This window comes from Oryzias latipes, chromosome 2, assembly GCF_053564925.1.
Source record: "Oryzias latipes strain Hd-rR chromosome 2, Olatipes_Hd-rR_3.1".
In the NCBI taxonomy this organism is placed as follows: Eukaryota; Metazoa; Chordata; class Actinopteri; order Beloniformes; family Adrianichthyidae; genus Oryzias; species Oryzias latipes.
The window spans coordinates 2793867-2803410 of NC_136238.1; positions in this window are offsets into that span (position 1 = coordinate 2793867).

Here is a 9544-nt window from a genome sequence, read left to right on the forward strand (position 1 = left end):
GAAGAGCGAGGAGGAAGAGGAGGAAGAAATCTTCCTCTTTGGTCTTTAAATGTCCATTTTTTGTCCATTTTTGGTGACCAATCAGATGGCTTTAAATCCCAGCGCCTGATGATGGCGACCACCAGAACCTCAGCTGTGTTCAGACTTGGGTTGTTCCTCCACCTCATCGGCTGCAGTTCCTGCGTCCATGGAGTCCCTGGATCAGTTGGTATCGATTACTTGGTTCTGACACATGGACTGTTCTGGTCATGTGATTTTCCTTGAAGCGATAAGATGACCAACACAGGGTTCTGCTGTCTCTGCTCGGCACATGCCAAGGTTTCAACGTCGTCAGATAACTGGAAACCCCAAAGTCTAAATGGGAAACACCTCTAACCTAACCTCTGATGAACTGGCCACAAAGGAGGAAATGAGAGGAAGAACACCAATGTGGTCATTTTTCAGAGGGAGCATGGGGGAGAAGATGGGAGGGACAGGATGAAGGAGGAGAAAGTGTATAACCTTCCCCCCCAACCCAGATACATTTTGGTTTATTTTAAAAGCCAAATCTGCTCTTATTATCTAACCTTTTTTCCCTTTGTTTAGCCTGTGTCTTCCTCTCTCTTCCTCCCCCCAGAGGGGCTGGTCACATGATTCTGTTGTTTTCCATGTTTCTTTTCTGTCACCAGCCCCTCATCCTTCCTCCTTCACTCCATCTGTGCTGCTCTTCTCTATCCTCCAACCTTTTCTAGCATCTGCTGCTGCTTTCTCCCATTTCCTTGACCTTTGCCAACCAGACAAACTCCACTGACCTTGATTGACCTTCAGTCTGACAGAGGGAAGTTACTGCCTCTGTCCCAAGTTTGGAATTGAACCCTGCACTCCCACCCATAATAGCCTCTTCTCTACCACTGTGCTATACTTCCTAGACCAGAACTGCAGCTCCTCGTTCTGATGAGGTGAAGATGTTAGACTCTCTGAAAAAACTTGGAGAGTTTCTTTCCAAATCCATGCGGTGGGATTTGAACCCTCACTCATCTGCTTGTTAGATCAACTCTACAACACTGAGCTGTTCTGCTTTTGTCAAATCAGCAGCTGGTCTCTCATTTAAGGTGAAGATGTTCTCCACTTTGAAGAAAATGACAGAGATAGTGAAAACTCCTGAAAATGACAGAGAAAAAACTGGCCGGGGGGTACTTAGCAAGCCCAGGTTATTATCCTGGCTTGGGCCAGCATCTGCTGGTCCCCTTGCTGGCTCTGACATTCTGGTGATCCCACTTCTGACACCAGTGTAATATTTGTGAGGGTCCCACCAGGGCAGGTGTAAAACCTGTGTCAGGCCGCAAGAACCACACGAGATTTCGCGTTACAAAATATACTCTTTAATAATTGCGATACCAACACTCCAACTCCAAACTCCTTCAAATACAACCTAAAATGTCCAGAATGTAAATAAGACTTAGCTCATGCAGTCGATGAGACCCCTCCCCGGGGTCTGAGCTCCAGCGCCGTCCGACTCCCCGGGGTATAGCTGCGCCAGACGGCGGTGAATGAATTACGTGTGCAGCAGATTGCAGCGTCCAAAGTCAGTACCTTGAGTGGAGCAGCGGCAACCGGCTCACTCCTAGTCCCCGCCCTATTCTTCCTCCAGAAGGCACTTAGCCCCCCTTCCTCACGTACACACACTCCTCCCTCACTGTCTGTCTTCACCAATGAGTTATATCACTAGAGGAGACACGCCCGCTTTAGAAGCCTGGCCGACGGTGGCAGAGCGCGACACCATCTTGGTGAGGTCGACGACGCCCACATGACAATGATTTCCATTGATTTTAGTGGTGTCTAAGTAGCTTTTATAAACTGTATATATTTTTAGATTTAAATATATTTATACATATATATAAATATATTATATTTTATGTATATAATGTATATATAGATACATCATTTGTTGTTGTTAAAGAAGAGAAACAGTCAGCATTAAAAGCTCAAACTTGAATGAAAATGCATTGTTGCAGGACTTTTTACAAACAAAAAATTATTAGAAAGAATTTTTAAAATTAATTTCTAAACATTTAGAAGTTTTAGACCTCTTTGACATGCAATTTAAATTATTTAGAAAAACCCAACAATAAGTCAATAATAATAATAATAATAATAATAATAATAATATTAATAAATCAATAGTAAGTCAATACAAACAATAAATAAATAATAAGTCAATAAATAATAATAAAAATAATTATATTATTATTACTATTAACAATAATAATAATAATAGTAGTAATAATAATAATAGTAATAGTAATAATAATAATAATAATAATAATAATAATAATAATAATAATATTAATAATAAAAAGAAGTCCAAAAGTGAACAATACATTTACCCTAAAAAAACAATCTGGCCTCTTATCAAAATCTGTTTCCACAAATGTTTTGAACAGCCAGACTGTATTTCTAGTTGGTACCACAGTGATCCATCTGGGTTAACTCTTTTGATAGCCAAGATCCACTTTTTCCTGAAGTCTGAGTCGTATAAATCTGTATGAATAGCCTAGTATGCTGTATACAGGTTTAGCAAAATAAAATGTACATTTATATTGACAGCAAAATAAATGTACATCATGCAGCATGTTGATAATAGCCCTGCAGCATCATGCATGTCAACATTGTTCTATTAATGAAGCCCCTGCAGCCTTAAAAGAAAAAAAATTAAAATACTTACCTGTGAAATGATACACCTACCTCCTTCATGGACTCATTTTTCTGATTTTGGCAGTTGAAACCCGCACAATGAACAGGCATTATGCAAAAAATGTGTTCACATGCATGCACTGCAGCAGTAACTTGACCTCACCAAGATGGCGGTGCTCTCCTCCCATGAGGAACCACGTGATGTCTCCTCTAGTGATATACCTCATTGGTCTTCACCGCCGGCAGCCCTAACCAGCAGCGAACGGCACCCTCCCTCCAAGGTTTGAGTGGCCGGCTTCTCTCGCGAGATGCTCCTCCCGGAAGCGCCCTGCAGCCGCCCCTTTATCAGTTTATTACAATGAGTTATATCACTAGAGGAAAGATCATGAAAAAAAGATCATGAAATTGTGAAAAACCTGCACACAGATTTTAAATGAGCCATTATTAATATTCTGCTATAGATATTTTATTGGCTTTATCAGTGATTATTCTATAATAATAATTCTTGTTTTTTAGCTGCAGAAGAAACTCCTGTCACCACATCTACTGTTGAAAGGGAAACATTTGACTGTTTGACTTTTCACTGTTTGCTTTTATTGAAGTTCTGTATCTTATGTTCCAGAGACTCCAAGAGAGGTGTGTATGGAAGAGGAGCCGACTGGATCCAAAATTCCACCTTCCTCCAATCCAATTGGTCCAGATGAATGACCAACCACACTCTCCGATCCAGAAAGAATGGATTAGGTGCAGTGAGGTCCTTTTCAGACTGAGAAAGAGTTTGAGTTTTCCAAAATCCCTTCATTGAGCTGTTGTGTTCTTTATGTTGGATTGTTTTATCGTTATTTGATTTTCTGTTAAGTTGCTGTTTTTAAAAGTTGGTGTTTTGGGAATGTCATTTGTTGAGTGCCTAATGTTACATTAAAAAATATATATTTATATATCTATATACATTTGTCATTCATATTTATTTCTTTGCATTTAAAATTTGTTGTGCACCACTAAATGTGTATCCAACATGCAGACAATTTACTGTATTCAATTCTTCAGCAGCAACAATATTCACAAATGTATTAATAGAGAGATCTCATTTATATTACAACAACAGTTGTGTTTGTTGGTGCTGCTGATCAGTTAGAGGGCCCACAAATAAAATTTCGCTTAGGGCCCCCAGAAGACCAGGGCCGGCCCTGCACCATGGCAACCGTGAAAAAAAGAGGTCTGCATATTTTTCCACAGCTGAACTTGACGTGCTGCTGCAGAGTTACAGTGAATATGAGCACATATTCCAGAAGAAAAGCAACACCGCTGCATCTGCAAAACAGAGACAGTTAGCGTGGAAAACATAGCTGCTCAAGTTAATGCCTAAGTTTGCATTTAAATCATTGTTATAAAATATTGACTGTAATAATTTTTTAAATAGCGTAAGGAGTGAAATAAAAAATGGCGATATTTAGGTGTACTTTTGAAGTGTTATTCCTGGTGTAAATGCATGAAATGCTGCATAGTGTACAGAACTAATCTGGGGGAAAATGCCTTTAACGTCGGTAATGTTTAGAGGACTTTTTTGTTAACCTTCCCCTCTTGCAAACGTTGGTCAGTTTAATATTAATACATTCAATTGTAGCCGGCCTCACAGGGTTCGGTGTCGGTAGATGTGAATGAAATTATGGCGCTCAGACACACACGTCTGTTCACTCCACATGTCTCTTTATTATAAATCTTGCACAGCAGAACACATGCCCCCTACAGTCCCACTACCGTAACTGCAGCAGTAAATGCATGAACATGAGACACTGCATGGGCTGCTACAGAATTGTGTTTCTAAAAGTGAACTTTTGTCTACCCTTGTATTGATCAAGTGGTATAGGTTTATATGGGATTAAGAAAGTAAGCAGTGCTAGCAAATTGTGTTTCCAAAAAGTAATTGTTACATTAATCTAATTCAATGTCCCTGATTTCATTTTCATGTAGATGCAATCCTGCAGGAATTAAAAGAACATGGCAGCAGCTAAAAATGAAGTATAAAAACATAATTCAATCAGGTCAAATGTGAGCATGTCATGGTTGTAGGCTTTGTTGACAATATTTGACATATGAAACATCTACATAGCAATACATATCTAATGTTGTTTTCATTGTATATATGTAATTGCAACGAAAAACGGTAACGCTCAAACAAAAACGTATGGGGAACTGACAAAAAATCGAGTCTTCTCAAAATCCTCGTACGAGGTAAATATAATTCTCTAGGAATTAATGCAGCCTCCTCGTCTATTGGGTCCTCCAAAAAAGGACAAGCCATTCTTGTCACTTAGACCGTCTCTGTGTGACAGAAATGTGGGCAATGAAGGTTAAAGCGACAAATACCGCTTCGTCTTTAAAAAGGGGAGGGGACCGGCAGAAACCTTGAGTTTAGAGAATAAAACCTGCTCCCGACCAGGTTAGGTTCACAGCGTAAGTAACCATGGACACTGACTCCGAGTATAAGTTACCTCTCTTTCAGAAACGGGTTTGACTTACTCTGCTTTCTCTGGTTTAACAAACCTCCCATTCTGAAACGGAAAACCCAGGGTTTCCCTGATTTCAGGGTTAACGCACTCAGAGTTTACACTTAACCTCCTTTCTGAAACAGGCCCCTGAACTCACCTGGCAGAGCAATTATCACAGGTGTTTGAGATTGATGTCAGTGGTTCAGAGAGACACAATATCATCCATCAGTTTAACGGAAAAAGAATCAACTGGATCTGTTTGGAGACAATCAGCATCATCATTTGGAAGTCTCTATATTTCTGTGGAAGGAAAAGTATTGTTGAAACAGAAGGCAGAGGATTGTCACGCTGTGATTGGCTGAGAGGCAGAATCACCTTAACATGAACCAACCATTGACTGGAAAAAGAAGGAAAGATCAAATATACTCTTTATGGAATGAACAAGTACACCAGGTTAAAATAGAGAAGTAGAAAAGATCATGTCAATATTTCAGACAAAGATTTGTCCTTTTGTTCAGTATTACTACATCAAATCTTCAGATCTGAGAAGTATTTAGTATTTCTAAAGTACCTTCTGACTTACTATTAAGTCCGTGGAACACTCACTTCCTGTTTAGGGCGGAGCTTCCTGTAGTTCTCAGCCAATCGCTCCATGAGAAACTATTGTTCTTTTTTAATGTTGTATTGTTTGAATTGAAAGCGTGAGTGAGGGAGGGGCCATTCCCATTCCCTCCCCCTCCAGACGTTCTGGGGGTCAGGGTTCAACTCCCACTAAGTGTCAGGTTTTTTTCAGAGTGTGGAACATCTTGACCTGGTTGCTGCTTCAGAGCCAATGGCGGCACGACAAACCCTTTTCCCTTTTTTAGCTTCTATTGTTTTTCATTGAACAATTGGAACTTTCAAAAAAACATGACTGAACATCAAACATTTGAACAAAAGAAGGTTTTTTTTGGCTCCTCTACCAGTTTGAATGATTCTAACTGGATTTGAAATTCACTAATAACTATTGTAAATTGGGGGTGGGGTGGGGGGGCTATACATTAATATTTATGCATATTGAATTTGGCATAGAAAATAGTTTTATTATATTGAGTTTTTCATTCTGAGACCAAAGATGATGATGAAAAGAGTAAATGTTGGTCATGACGGGTTTCTATTTTTCTACTTATGTTTATTTTTGTCCAAATAATTTGTGTTTGGGGACATGACCCCCCCCCACTAAATCCTAACCGATGTCATTTAGTTTGGGGGGAAACAGAATCTTTCATTGGTTTGTTTTTGATGAACTTCTTTTCATCGGCAGCAGAACAGACTAAACTCTGGACAAACATTTCACTTTAGTCCAATAAATAGACTGAAAAATCTCAAGTTGAGATGAATATGAACTAGTTTGGATTTGATCCTTTACACAGATGGATTCCTAAATCAATTCTTTCTGATTTGAAAAGGATACGACTATTTCATTCAAAATGGATTGACTTAGTTTGAACTTTAAATCTAAGGTGTCAGAGATTCATTTGACTTTCTAAAAGCTGGAGTGCCACACTAAACCCCTCACGCCTGAGACTTTCCTTGAAGTGTCCAGTTCAATCCTTGAAGTGTCAAAGATTTGGGCTTTGACAGCAGTTTGAGCTATTCTTCTGTTATCTTGAATCGTCTTCTTGACACTTTTCTGTTTGTTCTCTGAGTTCCTAGAAGAAAAGCTGTTTGTCTCTAGAAGACGTGAGCAACAGATGGGATTTGAACCTTAGAGCCTCACACTAACTTCCTTTCGTGTTGTTTATGGATGTGTATTTTTATATATATATATTTAATTTTTGTTTTATTTTTTATATTTTTCTGCAATATGTACACATTTCAATTCCCCTTGAGACATTCACATTGTTGTTGTGTTATGTTGTTTGTCAATAAAATCTGAAAAATAATATTTTTACATCGGCGGACGGGAATCAAACCTGCAGGAGGCACAGCAGCTGCAGTTACCGGTGACTGCCACGAGAGGGCGCCAAACAGCTGCATATTCCAATCTGCTGCCTGGAACAAACGTCAACACTTTCCATTCAACGACCGACAAGAAGAACATTTCAAATCTATCCAAATACCTTCTCGACTGAGAGACTGTGGTGGTTGTGAAGTAATTTTGAGAAGTGTTTTTGTTTTTTCTACTTTTTTTATTTAGGTTCTATCAGTTTGTAGGTAGATAGAAGCCTTGGCTTCACCAGACACCTTTTTCTGTTCATGTCGTTCAATGTTTATGTTGATGTTTTAAGTTTGTGTGTTTAACATAACAAACATAAATGTCTCTCTCTCTCTCTCTCTCTCTCTAAAAAAGTTCCTGCCTTTCTGCCCTCCAGAAGGTTTCAGCACCACCATCCGGACAGCTCCCACTGCATGTTCTCCTTTAAACCCAGCCGGGCTCCAACCAAGAGTTTGGGAAGAAATCAGGAGAAACTGGAGAACGGAGGAAGAGATCTGAGGATCTCTGCAGAGAGAAGGTGTGGAGAAAAGACAGACGTGCAATGTAGCCAGTTCTCTGACCGAGTCCTCATGAGAGACACGCTACATGTGTCAAGCAGGACAGACGTGGGATTAAAGGGGAGGAGGAGCAGAACTGAAGATCAAAGTTAGAAGATGCAGACAAACAGGAGAAAATGAACCACCTGGAAGAACATCCACCTGGAAGAACATCCACCTGGAAGAACATCTACCTGGAAGAACATCCACACGCACACAAATAAAATGCTTTACAAACATCTTCTTTTAAGCTCTTTTCATTTTATTTACTTCTCCATTGATAGAGGTGAGAGAGAGAGAGAAAACACAGAATAGAACCACATAGAACCGCTCGGTTAGATTACACGTGGAGACCTCCAGCCGTGGAACCTGCAACCCAGCTCCAGCTAGACGCTGTTCTGGGAACTCCACCAGGGTTCCACCTTCAACCAGATCAGCGGGTGGCTGGGAAGGTTGGTTACCATGGCAACAGGAGGTCTCCAGAGGTTCTGAGACTTGGATGAATGTTTCCATTGAAGTTACTAGGATTTGGTCGGTGATTCAGACTTCTGGTTTGGTTTGAGTGGAGCACAAACACAAAACAGGTTGTTTAGTTTGTTAGTGTTCCTGTAAGGAAGGTTTAGTGGTGGAACTTTGAAACAATGTTCTGTTATGGATTTGAACCAATGATTTATTGTGCTATCAAAATTGGACTTTTATGCTGCATTAAAAACCAAACTTTAGAAACTTTGACTTTGCTTTCCATCAGTGATGAACATCAGAGTTGATCTGAAAGTGAAACTGCTTCATTCTGGTTCAGTGAGAAAGAAGGAAATGTTTTAGAATCTTTTACATCCACTGATTACTGCAGGAATTCTCCACCAGGGGGCGCACCACTCCAACAAAGGATGTTTCTTTGTCTGATAGTAAAAGTAAAAGACATTTACATGTGGTATCATTTAATATCATCTAATAGAGCAGAAAATATTGTTCTTAATGTCCTGACATTGCAAGACAGAAAACAGGAATGTTCTGGACTTCTGCATCTGTCTGACTCAGCTCTGTCATGAGCTTGTTGTCGGGAAGATTTCCATTTCCTGAAGAAATCCAACCCAGCAAAATGGTGCAAATCATGGAATCATCAGAACTGTGACGGTACATTTCTCCAGCAGATGTCACTGTTCTTTGTTGGACTAAAGTCTTGAAAATCTCCATGTTTTTTGGTCCAATCAGAACTAAAAGCTCCAGAGATGGTTCTGATTTTCACTCCTCCCTGTTTCTCCATCTCAGCTTCTTCTTCTTCCTCCAGTAAATCTGGGAACTTCTCTGTTCTTCTAGAGGCTTTTCTACTGTCAGACGGCGTTCATTCAAACCCATTTAGAGCTGAAAGTTCTCCTCTATGCTGATGACTCTTTGCTGTCTTCAGCTAAAGTCATCATGGAGACTGGGAGAAGGTCCTCTGTCTTTCATCTGGAATGAGGAGATCAGGAGACTTGGTGGTGGAATGAAGACGTTCAGGAGTGTGAAAAAGTGGGAGAGGACAGAAGACATGTGTCCTCTTCACAAACAAACTCAAACTCTCACAGATCAGACGTTTCTTCTAGTCGTCCTCCAGGTCTGCTCACATCTCAGGAGGATCTTCTTCTTCTTCTTCTCAGATCTTCTTCATGGTTTCATGGAGACTGTGATCAGATGGGTGGAGAAAGTCGTCTCCACCCTCCTGGAGGAGAAGCTGCAGAACCCGTGCTGTGATCCTAGAACCTCCAACAGACTCCCAGCTGATGAAACGGCCTCTTTAGCAGAGAGCAGAACGTTGATCTGATCTGTTGGAACCCACTCCATCCTGAAGCTGCACTGCTGAGTTCCTGTCCACCAGGGGGCAGCACTCC